Genomic DNA, 9009 nt, shown 5'->3' with positions numbered 1-9009 from the left:
TGAAGAGTTTGGATATATGATTCAAGAGCAATATCAGATGTCCATGATGGGGGAGCTGAAGTTCTTCCTTGGTCTTCAAATACGACAACAACGCAATGGCATCTTCATATCTCAAGAGAAGTATCTCAAAGATTGCCTGAAGAAGTTCGGTATGCAATACTGCAAAGGCTTCACAACACCAATGCCAGCCAAACATCATCTGGGTCCTGACGACAATGGTAAAGAGTTCGATCAAAAGGTATACCGCTCCATGATTGGTTCTTTACTTTATCTATGTGCATCTAGACCAGATATTATGCTTAGTGTTTGCATGTGTGCTCGATTTCAAGCAGCACCAAAGGAGTCGCATCACTTAGCTGTGAAGCGAATTCTTCGATATTTGGCTTACACCCCAACTCTAGGATTATGGTATCCAAAGGGCTCAGAGTTTGATTTGGTTGGATTCTCGGATGCTGATTATGCTGGTGACAAAGTTGATCGCAAGTCTACATCAGGCACATGTCACTTTCTGGGACGATCACTTGTATGTTGGTCTTCAAAGAAGCAGAATTGTGTATCTCTCTCCACTGCCGAATCTGAATACATTGCTGCTAGATCTTGCTGCGCTCTGCTTCTATGGATGAAGCAAACACTCAAGGACTATGGCATTCATCTGAAGCAAGTGCCACTTTACTGCGACAACGAAAGCGCCATCAAGATTGCCAACAACCCAGTTCAGCACTCGAAGACAAAGCACATTGAAATTCGTCATCACTTTCTCAGAGATCATGTTGTGAAGGAAGACATTGATATCATACACGTCAACACTGAAGAGCAATTGGCAGATATCTTCACCAAGCCCTTGGATGAGAAGAGGTTTTGCAAGTTACGGTGTGAGCTAAATATCCTGGAATCCTCAAATGTCATGTGATCAGGCACACATCCTAACCCTTATGCATATTGATGACTTAGATGTGCAACACACGAAGTGAAGTATATCTTCAATCAATGAAGACATACATTCTAAGTGTGAATACATTAATGTCGAATTTGACTTCGGAGCGCCACGATAATTGTGCGCCGTGTCTGGGTCTAATACTTCCTATACGGTGGGTAACGCCACCACCAAACGTTCTATTTTGAAGTGTTTCTCTCATGGCGTTACCTTGCAATGTCTTCACATTTGGTTTAGCTTCGAACTCAACATATTTTCATGATTATCTTCACTATGTTGACTATAGATATATATATATATATATATATATATATATATGCTAGTGTTCTGTCCTCTACAACATTCACTTATAGCTATGTCTTCGTGTTGAATCTTTTGAACTAAGTGAATGTGATCGGACCCCAAACTTCTCTATGCTTTCTATCTCAAACTCTATCTCTCTAAGTCATATGCATTCTATTGAAACTGTCGAATGTCTTCACTGCGTCCTTGTCAGCAGAAGATATAGAGATAACCATAAAGTCCGTTTTCAATGCTCATTCCTCCACATAAAATCCGGAGAAGCAGGAACGACCACCCGACAATCCAGGCGTGCGTGGGACGTGGAACAAACCCCAAACTTCCGCAAACTGGCCACGCGTTCCTCAGATGCGAATCGCCAGGGGCACCTGTGTAATAGCATAGTGCCGCCCTTGTGCCTATAAATACACACTCACAGCGGTAACTATCTCTTCTTCCACCCTCGCACGAACCCTAGCGCCACCGCTAGCTCTCGACGACGCCGGCGACGAAGCGCTTCGCTGCCGCAACCTCTCCGACGCCGTCTTCACGCCGACCACGGACATCGTCCTCTCCGCCGTCGCCGTAGGTCTCCTCCGTCGCCAAGTTAGGGCACGGACGAGTGAACTGCTCGGCCTCATCTCTCGCTCGATCTAGCAGTTCTCGGTGTGGTAAATAAAACTGGCTTTTTACAGCACCGTTGATCCTATTAATCTGTCACTTTCTACCACAAGAAGTTTCTGTTCACACAAGCTAGATCTCTCTCAAACTGCATCTCATAACATGCCTAGTATATTCACTTGTGCTTCACAAAGTAGTTAGATTCCTCACTTGTACTGATCTGTGGATTCATACAAATCTGGAACCAACTTCTTATCTATGAGTGAATGTCTTCGCACGATGAGGTCAATGTCTTCTAAACTGATTTATCTTCAAAATCTTCTGAGAATGCATATGACCTCTTCCCCTTCCCTCGCACCTTAATGCTGTCACAGGTACATGTCCGTGGGAGAATCCTTTGGTTCTCATAGTCTGCATCCATTTGCAGAATTCTTACAGCATCACATAAATTCTCCTGAAGCCAGTTCCTGTTGTCCAGCAAGAGAAAGCCTTTGAAGCCTTTGAACGTCTTGAATCCTTTCAAGTTAAAGTTTATGGCTTCAGAGAAAGCAGCAAGGAAGGGGGGCAGAAAACATCGTGGCGGAACATCCAAAGATCTGCCTGATGAACTCGCAGAAATGTATAAGACAGATCCTGAAGAGGATTATGGTCAGCGCAAGACCCGAATCCAATGGATTCGACGCTATTGGGCAGAACAATGGTTCAAGTACCGCTTCACAACCCAAGAGTATGCTGAGAAAAGCGCTATCAAAAGACCGTGGGGAGACATCTTATACAAGAATCTCCAACCCAAGTCCAGAGATGAAGCTATTGCCCAAAGCTTCTATCCATGCATGGTTCGTGGGCCACAGCTTGATGATGCACATCCGTCGTCACTACTCTAGTGTCATGACGACAATCTGTTCAAGTGCAACTTCCAGTTTGCCCAAAACTCAGCGAAGCAGAACAAGAAGAAATTTGGGTTAGACTTCAACCCTGGTCCCTCAGCACCAAGGGCAGATGGCACACGAGAAGCAGAACCCAATGTCATCGGTCCGTATGCCAACCTTGAAGGCCTCATCACCTACATCTTAGTTCAAGGGACTGCAGTGAATGAGCCTGCAGCTGACACTGAGTCTGATGAAGCGCCTGCAGTGCTGAAGCCGAAGCAGTTGAAGAAGCCAAAAGCTTCAAAGCCAGCCCCTTCACCAAAAATCTCAAAGGCGAAGCCATTGGCGACTACACCTCCTAAAGACAGTGTGCAGTCTGAAGACTTATCACGCGTCTCAAGGCACCAGAAGGCCAAGATGCCTCTGTCTCACACTGGCAAAGAGCTCACAGCTGCTGCCATCCTGTGCAGTGAAGCCATTGATCTGTCAAGTGATGAAGATCTTGGAGATGACGCTCTTGAGCAACTCATCAAGAGCAAAGAAGAAGCAGAAATCTTCAACAATCTGCCTCTCTTTGATGTCGCCATCATCCACAACTTCATTGATGAGTGGTTTGCCACACCAAACATCAGCTTTGAAGATCTACAGCTGCCCGTTGGCCTCAGCGTCGCCTTCCAAGGCGCTATTGCTTCAGAACTTGCTATTGCCCAGCGCATTGTTGAACTGAAGCAGAAAATTGATCATGAAAAAGCTCAGTTCAAGAAGCATATGGCCAAGCTCAGTGTGCAAGAAGTGAAGAGCTTCAAGATCATGTTGCATGAGCTAAAGGAAAACTTTCTGAAGAAGCGTGCAGAAGCTCAGGGTTCACGTGAGCGGATGAAGACTCTGGCTGACAGATGTGTGCAAGCCTACAATGAGGCTGAGAAGCGCAAGGCACTTAGGCGTCCTGGCATCGACCCCAAGATGGCCGCAAAGAAAAAGAAGAAGACTGTTCCAGCTGAACCAGAGGCACCAAGGCAGGAAGCAGTTCCGCTTGTCTTCCCAACTGCAACGACTGGCTCGAAGCCAAAGAGCCGGTCAACCGCTTCAGAGCTCAAGAAGACGAGAACTGCAGAGGCTGAAGCTAGGAAGAGGAAACACTCTAAAGCCTCTCCTTCTGCCCCCACTCAGAATAAGCGAAATATCAAGAAAGCTCGGGCTGCTCCCACAGAGCCCTTGATAGTTGAACCTATTTCTATGGTTCACCCTGACGCAGAACGTCAACTGACGGTTCATGAGCCTGCTTCCACAGAGGCTCCTGAAGCTGAAGACATTCCAGCAGCTGATCCCATCGCTGCTGAAGACATTGGTCATCGTGACAATGTAGAAGATGATGCAGCCCTTCCTCAGTTAGAACACAGCGAACTCATCAGCATTGGTCGTCCACTGACGCCAATTGCACAGGATGCTTCATGGGCGGATCGCCCTCAAGAGGAAGAAGACTATGAGGCCCAGCCCACTCCAACCCCACAGGCGTCGTCTGCGTTCCGCAGGCTTCGCAAAGGTCCAAGGCCTCAAGTCTATGCTGAAGACATTCCGGCTGCATCAGCCGCAGAAGAAGCACCACAAGAGCCCAATCCTATGCTCCACAAGAAGCAGTTCTCCAGGAGAATGTGCTTGTGACCGACCCTCCAGCTAGTCAAGCGGAGGATGAAAATCTTGAGGCTGCCACAACCAACAACGAAGCTAATGTGGAGCCCTCCCCAGCAAAAGCTTCAGAAGACAGTGAAGCCACTGAACCCGCAACCTCTGTTCCTGAGTCTGCTGCAGGTCCCCAATTCAACTATCATGTTGAGCACAGGCCTCAGGTCCAGAAGCCAATCCCCAGACTGCCAAGGTTTCCAGGTCCTGCATCAGCACCTGGCTCCTTCAACATCAATGGCTTCAGGGCAGACAACACGTTCTTCGATAGCTCCAAGAACCCCTACTCAAGAGAAAGGATATCATCTGATCGGTTCTGGAGCTATCCTCACCAAAGCTACTACTCTTGCATTCTTTACAACCAAGGTCGTATCTTTCCACACAAGCGCCTTGACGTTGAAGCTATAGCTGGTCTGCCCTGTCTAGAAGAAGCGTTGGATTACTTCAAGCAAGTGGGTCTGCTGCAGTTTGTCACTGATGAAGAGCATTGGAATGAAGAGCTGCTACTACAATTCTATGCCACCCTTCACATCAAAGGATACAGCAGAGATCCGAAGACTTGGATCCTAGAGTGGATGACTGGCAACGTCCATCATGAAGCCAATGCATTTGACATCATTGAGCTCACTGGCTTGCCCACTCCAGGCGATCTTTTTGAGCAAGGCTGTCAACTGCATGCTGAAGCTATTGAGAGCATCTTTCAGCGGCCAGAACCTAATATGAGCCAAATGCTCAGCATGATGAAGCCATTGCCCCCAGATGCTGCGTATCCCACAGAGTTCTTCATTGAAGACCTTGAGTACCTACCCAGAACCATCTATCACATCATCCGGCGGACTCTCTGGCCTATCAAAGGGCACTCTCCAAATGCCAAGCTTCAGGGTGCAATGAAGACTTTAGTCTTCAACATACTTCATGGAAAATGCTTCAATGCACAGGACTTCTTCATACGCCAACTTGCTGCATCAGGCATGGATCTATTTGGTTTGAAATTCTACGCCCCTTGGGTCATGCGGATGATCAAGCTACACTCCGCCATCAAGTATCAGCCCTCAGCCCGCAACCATCGGATCTTCCTGCCTGACGTGGACATGTCAACTGAAGCCATATATTGTGAGCCTGGCAAGCAACCTCTAAGTCTTCAGAATGCAGAACATCAGAGCTTCACTCAGAATGTTGAAGGCGTTGAAGTAGTTTCTCGGGTGTATCCTTTGGCTGGCACTACACATGCACCACACCCTGCTTCAACTGAAGCCACTGACAGTGCCACTTCTTCAAGACCCAAGAAGCGCACTCGCGTTCTCAACGACCGAGAGCTTCTTGTGGCCCTTCATCAGAAACAAGATAGGCATCATGACTGGCTGAAGCGTCAGATGAAAAGCCTCTTGGTGGATGTTAATCGCACTCGAAATCTTGCCACCAAGAACGCTTTCGTTGCCCATGAAACCTGTTGCCGCACATGGAAAGGGCTAACGATGATGCTTTCTGAAGCTGATCTTCAAGAGGATGGCTTCACTGAGAGATTCAAATTTGACTCCACACCTCCTCGAAGAGCTGTGCTGCTGGGGACTCCATCTCTTGAAGACTCTGAGTTTTCTTCCTCTGCTGCCACAGTCACTGCCAGAATCATTGAGGAAGAAGACGATGCTACTTCACCACCATCTGCTTCAGCACCTCCAAGCTCTTCTGCACCGCCAAACAACATCAACAACCCTGCTACTTCATCTACTCCTCATGGGAACGAGTAGAGGCTCTATGTCTTCAAACCTTTTTGGTCATTACTGACAAAAGGGGGAGAAGCATATGAGATTGATAGTCTTCAAGCGGGTTCATATGGGCGGGTGCCTTATATTTTGCTTTGTGCTTACAACTCTCGTTTTTGATACATTTGGTTCTTATGAGTTGTATCACTTAAACCAGATGGTCGTCTGCTACTTGTTTGCCACCCTGTTTTGCGAAGATAAATTCCGCACTTATCTCATTCTGCAGACGTCCATTTTCCATTATGCATGTCATTATCTTCATATACTTTCACATGCATAGTGGATTGTCATCATAAGCTAAAGTGGATCTCCACAAGTACAACCTGCCATGTGCATTTGCATTCCAAAAGCAAATTAACTTATATGCACATCTTCAGGGGGAGCCCTTGCAACTTATGAAGACAATTCCTTATCCTTTACAATTTCACAGACTATATTCCCTGTTGAAAACTTCAACTAGTTTGTCATCAATCACCAAAAAGGGGGAGATTGTAAGTGCATCTAGTGCCACCCCTAGTTGGTTTTGGAGTATTGATGACAAACCTAGTTGAGGGACTAATGTGTTTGTGAGAATTGCAGGATAACACAGGTAGAAGTCCCTCATTGATTCGGTTTTACTACCAGAGATGACCCCTAAAAATGTATGAAGACATTGAAGTCAAAGGTGGTATATGAAGATATTCACATTGAAGACTATGACAAAAGAAGACACGATATGAATCCTATGGAGCTCGAAGACTTAGATCTTTCATAGTTCTTTTTCTTCTGTGTTGAGTTATAGGAACCACCGTACTGTTAAGTGGGGTCCAGGAGAACCAGTCTGAATGAATGAAGTGATGCCTAAACCAAAAACCTATGTCTTCGAGTGAAGACAATGAGAGCGAATCTTGTCCAGAGCCAGACAAGTTAGCTTTTCTTGTAGCCCAAGTAAAGTTGCCATGAGAGTTTGAAATCTGACCGTTGAGACACGTGTCAGTTCCTTAGTGACCCAGGGTCATTTCAGACAAATCATGTCGGGTTGCCAAGTGGCTATAAATAGCCCACCCCCTACAACCATAAACGGTTGGCTGCTCAGATTGAGAGTACGGCTTTTGTCGTTTGAGAGCAACCCACCTCGAAGCCTTTGAGAGAGAATTCCTTGCGAGGATAAAGCCCTAACCACCAGAGCCAGAGAGAATTGGGCATCACTTAAGTCTTCTTGTCTGTGTGATCTGAAGACTTATTACACTTGAGGACTGTGCATCCTCCAGACGGTTAGGCATCGCGTTCAGAGCATCCAAGAGACATTGTGGATTGCCAGTGAACGAAGTTTGTGAAGGTTTGGGAGTCTACCTTGAAGACTTACCAGAGTGATTGGGCGAGGACTATGTGACCTTAGCTCAAGGAGAATACGGTGAGGTCTTGGTGTCCTGAGCTGCGTGTTCAGGACTGGGTGTCCGGGACTTTGTGTCCTAAGGTTTAAATACCTAGCCGCTCCAACCAGACGTACAGTTGTCACAGCAACTGGAACTGGTCCAACACATCATTGTCTTCAACGAGTCACTCGTTTCATCTTCACTTCCTTTTACTTACTGATTACTCATTGTGAAGTCGTTGCATGTCTGTTCTATCTTTTGTCTTCACAACGTGAGTGAATGATCTGTTTGGCTTCATAACATCTTCCTACCTGATCCTTATTACACTACAGCTATTTGTCACTGTGCTTTCACTCTGTTGATACTTGACCATGGCTTGCCTAGTGTAGTCTACCTTCCGCTGCATAGTAATAGGCATATCTCTACTGTTTGTCTTCATAACTTCCACGTTTTGAAGACTTTCATAAAAATCGCCTATTCACCCCCCCTCTAGTTGATATAACGCACTTTCACATACCCTCTTATAGGTACACCCAAATATTTAGCTAAACGTATTGCATAAATCACACCAAATAAATCTCCATCTTTAGAATTAAGATGTAACCTCCTAGCAATATTGGCCCCCTGATTATATCGTTTATCACCTAACACTGCACACTTGAGGACACTAAGATCTAGAATGCAAATGTGGCAATGCTCATGTTTATCATTAATACACCTACCAATAAAGAGAGCAAAATAATGTATGGCAGGAAAGTGAATGCCCCCTATGGTTGCTTGTGTCATATTTCTAGTTTCTCTAACAGTAATGCTAGCAAGGAAATCATTATCTTCAGATTTATGAGGCTCACTAAGACTACCCCATTGTGGGATTTTGCATGCATTAAAAAAGTCTTGTAGGTCCATGGTATAAGATTCATCATAAAGATCAAACAAGACAGTATGAGTATTATGTTTGGAGGAAAACTTAAACCTCCGCATGAAGAAATCGATGAGATAATAATACTGTAAGCACGGGTCTGATAAGAAGTCCTCGAGGCTGGCATTTTGTACATATGCATAGAATTCATCCTTGAAACTTGCACGATCCATAAATTCATCTGACAGGCATTCACACGGCTTCACTTGAGCTTCCCTTGGTGGTTCAAGGTCCTGCTCACGAATCACAGGCCTTGGTCCTTGCTTCCTTGAAGAACCACCTTGGTACATTTTCCTGGACATTTTTCTTCCTCTGAAATTTTTAGTGACTCAAAATAAAAGTGAACAAAACTTAGCAAAATTGATAGCAACTACTCCTACAAGTGCCTAGAGGCTATATCATACATCAAAACTACTTTGGATCATATAAATTTGACATGCAAGCTCAAGCATAGGGTCACCAAAGCAGCAAAAGTTTGCAATAAATAAAGCACTAGAACAAAAACTGTTTGGACCATTGGAGGAGTCACATACCGAAGAACAATCCCCCGAAGCAGTTTTGTCAATGGAACTTTGAGCAAGGAGATCGA

The sequence above is a fragment of the Triticum urartu genome, chromosome 7A (genome assembly GCF_056163025.1).
Source record: "Triticum urartu cultivar PI428250 chromosome 7A, HENAU_Tu73, whole genome shotgun sequence".
Taxonomy (NCBI): domain Eukaryota; kingdom Viridiplantae; phylum Streptophyta; class Magnoliopsida; order Poales; family Poaceae; genus Triticum; species Triticum urartu.
The sequence above is the reverse complement of the archived record's forward strand: the minus strand, read 5'-3'. Positions refer to the sequence as shown.